This window comes from Stegostoma tigrinum, chromosome 10 (genome assembly GCF_030684315.1).
Source record: "Stegostoma tigrinum isolate sSteTig4 chromosome 10, sSteTig4.hap1, whole genome shotgun sequence".
Taxonomy (NCBI): domain Eukaryota; kingdom Metazoa; phylum Chordata; class Chondrichthyes; order Orectolobiformes; family Stegostomatidae; genus Stegostoma; species Stegostoma tigrinum.
Window position 1 is genome coordinate 54040921 of NC_081363.1, and position 12803 is coordinate 54053723.

Below are 12803 nucleotides of genomic sequence, written 5' to 3' on the forward strand. Positions count from 1 at the left end.
TGTTGAATAGGAGCTGGTGTTATTTCAAGGTAACAGGACAATCTGATCAATTTTTGGAATGGCTGCTTTAGTTGATGTAGACATAACTATTTTCATCATTAAGCATCATTTCAATGCAAGAAGAAGGTGTTCATCAGTGGAAATATCTGCACAATCAACATGAATCTCAATCCGTGGTCCTGAACATAGTTCAGATATCTCAAAAAGATTGCAAAGACATTGTGGTTCCTGGCTTGATAAACACTGATCATGCTCTGTATCCCATTTTTAGTTCTTAGGAACCATACGTTTCCCCAAAGTAGTACACAATCCCTGGTGACCTAACATTCCCAACCCCATCCCTGTAACCCCACATTTCTACGGCCAATCAAACCTAGACTGCAAATCCTACAGGAAATTTAGCATTGCCAATTCGCTTAACCTGTGCACCTTTACCTGAGGGAGAATGTGCAAACTCCACACAGTTACTCAAGGGTGGAATTGAACCCGGGTCCCTGGCGCTGAGAGGCAGCAGTGCTAACCACTGAGCCACCGTGTCACATTGATTTCAATTATTACATTCAATGAATATAAACAGTTATCCCCATTTTGTTTATTATATTAGCAGTATATCTCTAGGGACATCTTTTGTTTATTTGATCTTTATTTGCACCATTCTCCATCCCCTTTGACCCTGAACAACTAACCTGTTGTTCAACCTCTCCTGCATTTCACCATATCACTAATTTTCTTTGTGTCCTTGTACCATCCATCCCTTTGCCATGATCTACTATTTCACTAACCTTTCCCAGTTCGGTTAAAAGTTTAGTCTGAAACATTAATTGTGTGTCTTTTTTGAACAATTTCCAGCATTCACAATATTCAGTTTTTTGATGAGAAAGCGGAGCTGGGATAGACTAAATCGCTTCCCAAGCCTGCTTTGTCAGTTAATACGCTTGTGGTTGATCATCTATTTAAACTCCATTTTCTTTCCTCCTCATATATCCCTAATTCCCTGAGAAATCAAAAATCTATCCTAGCCTTGATTATTCTCGATGATGAAGCATGCAAAATGATGGAGATCACCAGGGATTACCCAAATCTGATGTGTTGCCTTGGGGTAAGTAGTTCAACATTATGCATTGGGTGGGTTTGGCATATGCATCTCCACTAAGGTTTGAATGCGATCATGCTGTTAGGTTTATATTGCTCTATGTATGTCTTGTGTGCTACATGGCTTTGGATGTTAACGTTCAAAAGTCTGTCTAGTTTAAGGTTATACAGGGACCAGCAATTAAAGGATGATGATTATATTGTATTATACCATGTATATTTGGGAGACAGTGTTCAATTTAGGAAGCTGCTGCTATTTTTACAACTTCCCTCAAGTCTACAATCACTTCCACATCGGTTACCAAGCACTATAGTTATTGTAAAAAGCAATTATTCTCTCTGTGTTTTCTTGTTAGGCATTTTGCATGTTGCTCCTTTGAACGGGGAATAAGGGGAAGGAAAGTTCCCTTGAGTGCCAATCACTTTTCCTCTTGGCATTTGACAGCAATGGAAAAGCATTATCCTATAAATGGCTGTGGAGTGTCTGAGAATCCCTATTGCAAAACAGTGTGTGGAACTTATATGCCCTTCCTGTCTATTAATTTGAGGTGAAGGCCTTTAAATAGTTTTGTAGCATGTTTGAAACGCATGTTCAGTACACGCAGAGATTCTCATGAGATGTCTGTTGTGTGGGTGTGCAGTTCAACAGCAAGAAAAAATATATGCAAATCATAAATTTCTGCCAGGAGCAGCTGTACTATACAAAATGCTACTATCTCCCACACTGCACCACTCCTGCCACAGTCACTGATAAGAATTTTCACACTTTTAAACATGTAAGGTGATATTTGACCTTTTACAAGATTTTTGCAAATTTCTCAAAAGTTTTCCTGTGAACATAACACATTCCCAACACAGTTTGTAGATTATACTCATTCTGTCAGGCTGCTATCTCCCAAATTTACCACAAACACCTAGTGTCAACAGATACACATGCAACTTTAAGGCTGCATGCAATGATTACTGTGCAAAGCTCCACAACCCGCAATCTATGGTGCACACTTTAATGGGTCGGGGTAGGGTGGTTAATTGTATTTCATGGGGATGGATATTAGTGCAATAAAGGGAAAGATCATTTTCTGGAATTGCATAGATTTTAAAGCTCAGAAACAGGTCATTCATCCGAAAAGGTCTGTGTTAATGTTCATGGTCTGGATATACCTGACTTCATGTTACCTTGGGCCATAGCCTTCTACTCTTTCTTACATATTTCCCCGGGCTACACTGAAATAAATCCTCGCACATCCACTTAACCAGGTAATGTGCTAACTGTTTCCAAATTTGTCTTATAGTTGGGGGAATATGTGTCCCATGGTGTAAAATTGATGCGTGGTTTCACCTTATCATATGTTCATTACGAAAACGACTGGACTAACAATCAAAGTTTGTAGTCTCCATTTCCAGTAACCTACAGGCGGCATATCCAGTCAATAGGCTTACTCCAAAACAAAAGTGTGAGTAACTTTTATAGGAATGGAAACGACAGCCATATAGTGATCCTCGGGAACATAGAAGCAGGAAAAATAGAGTTAACAAGGTGTAGAGCTGGATGAAAACAGCAGGCCAAGCAGCATCAGAGGAGCAGAAGAGCTGATGTTTCGGGCCTAGACCCATCTTCAGAAAGGGCCTTGGCCTGCTGTGTTCATCCAGCTCTATACCTTGTTATCTCAGATTCTCCAGCATCTGCAGTTCCTACTTGCAGAGAAAACAGAAACAGGACTGGGCCATGCAGGCCTTCAAACTGCTCCACCATTCTATGTGATCATGGATGATTTAAGTTTCATTAGGATTACAAGGATATAACATCAGACATATTAGCAGGAGTAAACCAGAGAGCAATTTGTGATTGCACCACCATCCTATATGTTTTTTTTGTATAATTATGGCTGATTCCTGGTCTCAACCCCACTTTGCTGCTTGGTCCCCAAATCTCTGAAGCCTTGTGTGCATGTCAAACTCAGCCTTAAATATATCCAATAATAGAAATTCAACAAAGATTGTGGAATGGAATTTCAAAGATTCAAAGAGTAAATGAACTTCTCCTCCTCAACACACACCGAAACAATTGTCCCCTTTTCTAAGACTGTGCCCCTATGTTTTTATTTCTATAGCCAACGGAAACAACTTCTACTTTATTCAGCCTATATTTCAATAACACCACTGCTAATTTTTCTAAACTCCAGAGAGTACAGGCCCAATTTTCTCAGTCTCTTCATAGCCCTCTAATCTAATCAATCCAATGAGCCATCACTATATTGTCGCCAAGACAATTCTATCCTTCATTGGATACGGCAACCAAGTTAATGTGAGTATGATTCTACCCAAAGCACTTGTACAGTTGTACAGTTTGTTGGTAGGCCTCTTCTGGAGTACGGTGTGCAGTTCTGGTTGCCCTGTTATAGGAAGCATGTTATTAAGCTGGAGAAGACTCAGAAAAGATTTACCAAGATGTTGCTGGGAATGGTGATTTTGAGAGATGGTATAGGCTGGGACTTTTTTCACTGGAGCATAGGAGGTTAATGGGCAACCTTGTAGAGGTTCATAAAATCATGAGGGGGATATATAAGGTGAATGGCAGGTGTCTTTTTCACTAGGGTGGGGGATTTCAAAACTAGGAGACATATTTTTAAGGTGCAAAGAGAAAGATTTAGAAAAAACAATGAAGGGCAACATTTTTAGACGGAAAGTTGTTTGTGTCTGGAATGAACTTTTACAGGAAGTGATGTATGTTTAAAAGATGTTTGAATAAGTACATGAATAAGAAATGTTTGGAGGGATATAGGTCAAGCGCAGGCAGATGGGACTAGTTTAATTTGGGATTATGGTCGGCATGGACTGATTGGACTGCAGGGTCTGTTTGTATGTTGTATGACCCCATGACAATGACTTTTCCATTCTTACTACCAAAGTGAATAAATGATTAGGCTGAAATTCTCAAAAGGCAAAAGAGATCTTCTTGACCACTGCCTGGACAGTTGGAACGTGCCGAATTACGTCCAATTAAGCACACAGTTACCGAGGGATCCAGGCCACAAGTGATTAGTGGCAGGGTGGGAGCTGTGAGCTGAGGGGTCACAAATGAGAGGAGGCTGCCAGCTGCAAGGGTGGGAGCATATCACTCAGCAAGGTCACCACCTTCTCAATGCCAGTTCCAGTTACTTTTTGTCTTTTATCAATAGAGGCTGCGCCTACCGAGAGAAATAAGAAGTAAACTGGAAGCTTGATTGTGTCTGCAGGTATTTCAAAGCTTTGAATAAAATTCCTGCACATGCTGAGCTGAATCCTTCCATTTGCAAATGTGTTGGTGAATGAGTTTCACACATCCCTACCTACCACAGCTCAGAATGATTTCGTTTCACACTGCTTACTTCTCAACATTGATTTTTAAGCAACTCTTTGCCAATTAATTCATCATTAATTGCTCCTACATCACCACTAACTGCTCTTGAATTCAGTTCCATCATGCTCAATCCCACCCTTGCCTCATTGTTGGAAAAATGGTCATGGATTATACACTGTGCTGTTGAGCACATTCCTAGGGGAATTGCTTGGCTAGAGATGCAGAAGTGGTCATCTGTGGTGCCATTTTAAAGCCCAACTGCAGACTTTTCAGATGCTGCAAGCCATGAACTACCTGTCAAAATTTGATGCTCAACCCTGAAGATGTCACAGAGGAAAGGCAAACTGGCTTCCCATATCTAGAATGGAGATCGGGAAGTGCTGATTGCTGGGGTGTTGGAGAGAAGAACATTTCTCTTCCCTGCAGACTATCAAAGGAGACCATGCTAATAGAAACAGTCTACCAGCCTGGTCAGAAATCACAGCATGGATCAATGCTGTCTTGCATCAAAAGGGTGAAGCAGCGAGTGTCACCAACATCTGTCTGCTCCCTCATACTCAGGAAACCAGCACTTACTCTAACTTGAACACAGCACACACATCTCACCAAGGCTCCTGAACTACAGTCCTCAGTTCTACATGCACCATACCCACTCAAAGGCTCACAACCACCTCACCCTTCTGGACTACAAACCCTTTATATCCTCCGCACTTCCCTCACATTCCCAAAATGCGCCACTTTTCCTGCTCCTGCACTGCCACTAACTGCTGTTCCACACAGTTCCATCATCCTTAATCTGTCCCTTTGCCTCACTGTAGGAAAAACTGGCCCACCTCTGGATGAATGTTTCAACAATACCTCGACTGACTTATAATGCCTGGACTTCTTGAATTTAACCTGACCATGATCAACCTGCTGTAGTGTGTTTGGTTAAACCACTTGACTGACTGTGGTAATATGACTTGACTGACTGTAGTCCCTTCACCCTACTAATGACACTTTCTTCACTTCTGACTTCACATCACAATTTGCTTGAAGCACATGCGGTGTAGTTAGTATATAAGTTGCTGGAATGTGTTACAACTCTGAGATTGATGTAGCACTAGGTAATACATAATATGTGCAGGCTGCCTGTCTGAATGATTGACTGTTCGGTGCTCCTTGCTATCACAGCTTGCTTGCCTCCACACCTGTGCTAAGAAGAAAATCTAAACTGCAGTGATCAAGGCAGTGTGTACTAAGAAAGCAATCTGAAGCAGGTAGAGGCAGGCAGCATGCAAGAAACTGCTACAGTGAGTGAGCATGTGAACATACCGAAAAATGAAAGAAATCAGCTAAAGTAAGAGTTTCATAAGTCTTAGGGGAGGTAGTATTTGGAACAAGTAATCTAGCTGAGGAAAAATAATTTATTTAGTCCAACATATTAAAATGGAATCTGACATGTTCACAGAATAGACAAGGCACAGGCAAAAGAGAAGAGGGTTCCGACAAGCGATCTTGTCCCAGATCACGCAGGACAATGAAAGAATATTGCTCCCATGTGAATGATGCTAGATCCAAACCAAATGGCTCCTTTCCCATGAAAAGAAGGCCTGATACAATAAGATAATAAGCCATTGTACTGGAGAAATAAACAGACAGGATATTACAATAATTAAAATTAGGTGTCCTAGAAAAGCAAGATTAAAGGCATAACAGTTGGCCATCTGTTTACCTCCCCTCCTTCCTGTTCATGTGTCCTAATGTTAACTTACTATTCAAATGTCATAGATGGAATTTGACTGTGATTGGATGAATTTCCTTCTACTAACTCCCCATTCTCAATCCCTATAGAACCAATAGCCATTTTACTTCTGAGGAGGGGTCACCGGACCCGAAACATTAACTCTGTTTTCTTCTTCACAGATGCTGCCAGGCCTGCTGAGCTTTTCCAACAACTTTGTTTTTGCTCACGTTACTTAGTCTTTTCCTTTTTAAACGCCTGTAGAAACTTCTGCTATCTCTTTTTACATTCCTAGCTGGCATTTTATCATGCTCTATTTTTTCCCTCTTGATTAATCTTTCAGTTATTAAATGCTGTTCTTTATATTCTGTCCAATTATGGTACCTGTCACTCATCTTTGTGCAACTAGATCATTTTTCCTTAATTTGATCCTTTCCCTAACTCCTTTAGCTAAACACAGATGATGAATTTTCTGCTTAGAAGTTTTCTTTATATTAGGAATATATTTATTCTGGGTATTCTGAAAAATCCCCTTAAATGTCTGTCACTGTGTCCCTGTTGATCTATCTATGAGACGAATATTCCAGTGCATTTTAGTTAGATCAGCTTTTGTGTCCACATAGCTTCTTTTATTTAATATTAAAATCGTAGTCTTTGACTCACTCTTTTTTTCAAACCATACAAAAATTAATCGTGCTCCTAGTAGTTTACTAAGAGGCTATTAACTAATCCTGACACATTTCACAACACCAAGTCTAGCATAACATACTCTCAGGTCGGTTCCAGAATGTACTGCACTAACAAACGACCTCAAAAACATTCAATGAACTCTTGATTCAAGCTATTACTTGCAACCTAATTTTTTTCAGGTTACATATAGATTTAGATAACCCATGATTATTGCTGTCTCAAGTACCCTTCTTACTGCATACGTTGCCCCACATTGTGGTTACTGTGAGGGGGCCTATTGACCACTCTCAGGAGTGAATTCTTTCTCCTAAAATTCTTCATCTCTACCCAAACTGACTTGAAACCCTGATTTCCTGAACCAAAGTCATCACTAACTTTTGCATCAATGCCATCCTTAGTTCACAGTGTTCCCCTTCCACATTTAACTAGTGTCCAAATCTTCTTGATTATCCAATAGTCTTCAATATTCAAGACCCAATCTTTATCATAGAGTCAGAGTTGAATAGCTTGGAAATATCTGTGCCAACCAGACATTCTAAATTAATCTAGCCCCATTTGTCAGCATTCGGCCCACATACCTTTAAACCCTTCTCATTCGTGTGCCCTTCCAGAAGCCTTTTAAATATTGCACATAACACCCGCTGTGTGAAAAAGTTGTCCCTTAGGTCCCTTTTAAATTGTTCCCTTCTCACCTTAAACCTACGGCCTTTAGCTTTAGACTTCCCTACCTTGGGAAAATAAGTTGCCTATTCAACCTATCCCCATCCCTCATAATTTTATAAGCTTTTATAAGGTCACTCCTCAGCCTCTAATGTTCCAGGGAAAATATTCCTAGCTTATTTAGTCACTTTTCATAGCGCAAACCCTCCAACCCTGGCAACATCCTTATAAATATTTTCTGCACCATTTCAAGTTTAGCAACATCTTTCCTCTATCAGGGAGACCAGAATTGAATGCAGTATTCTAAAAGTGACCTAATCAATATCCTGTACAGCGGCAACATGATCTCCCAACCCCTATACCCAAGGGGGCATGGCTACAAATTGAGGGGTGATAGATTTAAGACAGATGTCAGAGGTGGGTTCTTTACTCAGTGAGTGGTAAGGGCGTGGAACGCCCTGCCTGCCAATATAGTTAACTCAGCCACATTAGGGGCATTTAAACAGTCCTTGGATAAGCATATGGATAATGATGGGATAGTGTAGGGGGAGGGGCTTAGATTAGTTCACAGGTCGGTGAAGCATCGAGGGCCGAAGGGCCTGTTCTGCGCTGTATTGTTCTATGTTCTATGTTCTATACTCAATGCACTGACCAATAAAGTCAAATATAAGACCATAAGGCCATAATACATAGAAGTGGAAGTAAGGCCATTCGGCCCATCAAGTCCACTCTGCCATGTAATCATGGCTGTTGGCATTTCAACTCCACTTGCCCACACTCTCCCCATAGCCCTTGGCAAACATAATCTTCACTCTCCTGTCTACCTGTGACTCAGGAGACAGGACAAAGTATGGTGGCAGCAACAGAAAGAAAACACATCTCACCATGCCCTTGCTGCCAAGACATGGAAGATGAAGAGGGTGAAACAGAGAAAAAAATGTCCAAAGACCAAAAACCGCAAGAAGAGAAGTCATTTTTCACTTCTTGACAAGTCATAAAGATAAAGCTCACATCAGATTATAAATCACTACCAGTTGATTGTTGTATTTTGCCTGAAAACTGAATAATCATTTTCTTACTTTAATTTATCAGTCTCTTGACTGAACATTTTCTTAGGTCATTCTCATAATAGCTAGATGTTCAGAACCCCAAAAGCCAACAACCAGTAAACATTTTACTTATCAAATGACTTTTTATTCAGTTACATAAAGTACACAGCAGTAGACTGCCATGAGTCAGCTTTTTGATTTAGCAGATTACTATGTGTGAAATGACATGGATAATCTTGGATTTCACAACCTTGAGTTGTTCATGGACTGTTAAAAGATTCCGGTTGATAATTTGGTCTCCTAACTTGGGTTTGAAAACTCAAGAAGTTTTATTTCTGTAAAAAGAGCTGCAGCTTCAAGGCTTACAAGGTGTAGAGCTGGATGAACACAGCAGGCCAAGCAGCATCACAGGAGCGGCAAAACTGACGTCTCGGTCCTGGGCCCTTCTTCAGAAAAGAAAAGGCAGATATGGCCTTGATTTATTATTCCATCTAAAAGAGGGCACCCCTTACCCCCCCTCAGGGGGTTAGCTGAGAAGCTAGGAAATCTGATTCAGAAGTGACACTGCTCCAGAAACATTGACACTCCATTTTTCTGTCACATTTCACTTGCAGATTTATTTGCAATTTCACATGAATGAAGTGAAGATTTTGCAACTGTTGGTTGCCCATTTCTCACCTGCTAAATCAGTCGTTGGCACTGAAAATCTAATGGGGACTGTTACAAAATTGGGAGTGGAGTAATTGTGAGGTGGAAGGCCAGAAGTTAAAATGTATGGTTCCTTGAAGAGATTAGTGCTTTGTCTGCACTTAAGAAATTCCTTTCAAGATAAAAAAATGTATGACTGTGAGCAACAGTTGCCAATACAGAGAGCCTCAAAAAGTGAAACAATTGCAACAAAAAAAATGCCTTACAGGTAGCAGGCAAAAGACCAGTCATGTTTTGATGTTGTGACAATGAATATGAATTCAACCAATTAATTTAAAACTAAACTCGGCGCTTCAAACCCAATTTAATTTAAATCTGATGGCGTCGACAACCTGAAACCAATCATATTATAAGAAGTTGATTCTGTCATTACAGGTAAATAAGGCCAGGGTATTTGGAAAATCGGAGAGAGCTATCTGCCACCTGCCAGAGAGAGCATCATGCAGCTCTCACAGAAAGCCCATCTAATTAACCGAAAGTACCACAGTATCTTACTTCAAAGTCCTCATTGAAGAAATTATAGAATTAAAACATCCCTGACAGCAGAATTAACGGAGGAAAGGCATTTAGAACATAGAACAATACAGCACAGAACAGGCCCTTCGGCCCTCGATGTTGCGCCAACCTGTGGACTAATCTAAACCCCTCCCCCTACACTATCCCATCATTATCCATATAATGATGGGGTCCATCCATTTGTGAAGAGACCGGAGATGACAGGATATTCCAGTCTGTGCGAACTTGGAGAGATTAAGTTATAATTTAATACTTCTTATTAATTGAGTTTATATTAGTGGAACTTGACTCTATTTAAACAGCATTTCAGTAAAATTTGAGAGAACAAGTTGTAGAGCTGGATGAACACAGCAGCCCAAGAAGCATCAGAAGGGCAGGATAGCTGGCATTTCAGGCCAAGACATTTCTTTGGAAATGGTGGGGAGAAGGGGGTTCTGAAATAAATAGGAAGAGAGTGGGAGGGGGATAAAGGATGGATAGAGGAGAAGATAGGTGGGGAGGAGACAGACAGGTCAAAGAGGTGGGGATGGAGCCAGTAAAGGTGAGTGTAGGTGGGGAGGTAGGGAGGAGATAGGTCAGTCCAGAGAGGACAAACAGGTCAAGGGACCGGGATGAGGTTAGTAGGTAGGAGATAGGGTGGGGCTTGAGGTGGAAGGAGGGGATAGGTGGGAGGAAGAACAAGCTAGGGAGGTGGGGACAATCTGGGCTGGTTTTGGGATGCAGTAGGGGGAGCGGAGATTTTGAAGCTTGTGAAGTCCACATTGATACCATTGGGCTGCAGGGTTCCCAAGCGGAATATGAGTTGCTGTTCTTCAACCTTTGGGTGGCATCATTGTGGCACTGTAGGAGGTCCAGGATGGACATGTCGTCTGAAGAGTAGGAGGGGGAGTTGAAATCGTTCACAACTGGTTTGCGAATGGTTGTTTACTGCAAATCGAGTGTAGGTGTTCTGCAAAGAGGTTCCCAAGCCTCCACTTGGTTTCCCCGATGTAGAGGAGGCCACAAAAGGAACAGCGGATGCAGTGTACCACGTTGGCGGATGTGCAGGTGAACATCTGTCTGATGTGGAAAGTTGTCTTGGGGCCTGCGATGGGTGTGAGGGGGAAGGTGTAGGGGCAGGTGTAGCACTTCCTGAGGTTGCAGTTTAAAGTGCTAGCTGTCGTGGGGCTGGAGGGGAGTGTGGAGCAGATAAGGGAGTCACGGAGAGAATGGTCAATCCGGAATGCAGATAAGGGTGGGGAGGGAAAAATATCTTTTGAGATGGGGTTGGATTGCAGATGGCGGAAGTGTCAGAGGGTGATGCATTGCATACGTTCGAGCCTAGACATTTCTTCACAAATGGGAGAGGGCCTACCGACTCCCACAGCTACCTAGAATACACCTCCTCTCACCCACCTTCCTGCAAAAATACCATCCCCTATTCTCAATTCCATCGACTCCGCTGCATCTGCTCCCAGGATGAGACATTCCCCTCCCAAACATCTCAGATGTCCTCGTTTATCAAGGACCACAACATCACCCCCACAGTGGTCGAGAACGCCCTCGACCGTGTCTCCCGCATTTCACACAACTCATCCCTCCCACCCCCTCCCTAGAATCACAATCAAAACAGAATCTTCTCATCCTCAAATACCACCCCGCCAACCTCCGCGCCCAGCGCATCATCTTCCAACACTTCCGCCATCTGCAATCTGACCCCACCACCAAAGAAATTTTTCCCTCCCCACCCTTATCTGCTTTCAGGAGAGACCACTCTCTCAGTGACTTCCAAGTCCGCTCCACACTCCCCTCCAGCCCCACCATGCCTGGTACTTTTCCCTGCAACCGCAGGAAGTGCTACACCTGCCCCTACACCTCCCCCCCTCACCCCCAACCCAAGCTCCAAGAAGAACTTTCCACATCAGACAGATGTTCACCTGCACATCTGCTAATGTGGTATATTGTATCTACTGTTCCCATTGTGGCCTCCTCCATGTTGGGGAAACCACGTGGAGGCTTGGGCACCACTTTGCATCTCCCAGTCGTGAACCATTTCAACTCGCCCTCCCATTCCTCAGACGACATATCCATCCTGGGCCTCCTGCAATGCCACAATGATGCCACCCAAAGGTTGCAAGAACAGCAACTCATATTCCGCTTGGGAACAATGCAGCCCAATAGCCCACCAATGTGGACTTCACAAGTTTCAAAATCTCCCCTCTCCCAATCACATCCCAAAACCAGCTCAGCTTGTCCCCATCTCCCTAACCTGTCCTTCTTCCCACCTATCCCCAACTCCCACCTCAAGCCTTAACGCCCATCTCCTCCCACTTGCCTCATCCCACCCCCTTGACCTGTCTATTCTCCATGGACTGACCTATCCTCTCTAACTCCTCAGCTACACTCAACTTTACTGGCTCCACCTCAACCTCTTTGACCTGTCTGTCTCCTGTCCACTTATCTTCTCCTTTATCCATCTTCTATCCACCTCCCCTTCTCTCCTTATTTATTTCAGAATTGCCTTCCCCTCTCCCATATCTGAAGAAGGGTCTAGCACCAAATTGTCAGCTTTCCTGCTCCTCTGATGCTGCTTGGCCTGCTGTGTTCATCCAGCTCTACATCTTGTGATCTTAGATTCACCAGCACCTACAGTTCCTACTATCTCTGTTCCAGTAAAATTTAGGCCAGTTAGGAAGGAGTTCGTAGTATCAGGGGGAATTGTCAGTTTGTTAGTAATTCTGCTATTTTGTTCATTTCTTGGTTAAATAAGTAAATTGCGTCTTGTCATTTGTGAAGTGAAGATCAGGGATTTTCTTTCCTTTAACCACTCTTTTAAAAAATTATGAGGGAAAAGACAAGCTTCTCTAGGTTTTTTGGGGGTAATTATTAGATTGGAGCCCCGACTCCTATCATACCAGATCGGGGCTTGTGTTTTAATTTAATTATCAGAGGGGTTCGGCCATTCCCTGTTATAACAGGGACCTTGAACATCACTTTTTGTTACATCTGAGTTAAGTTTCCAATTGCACTTCAGAGGGCCTTTCAC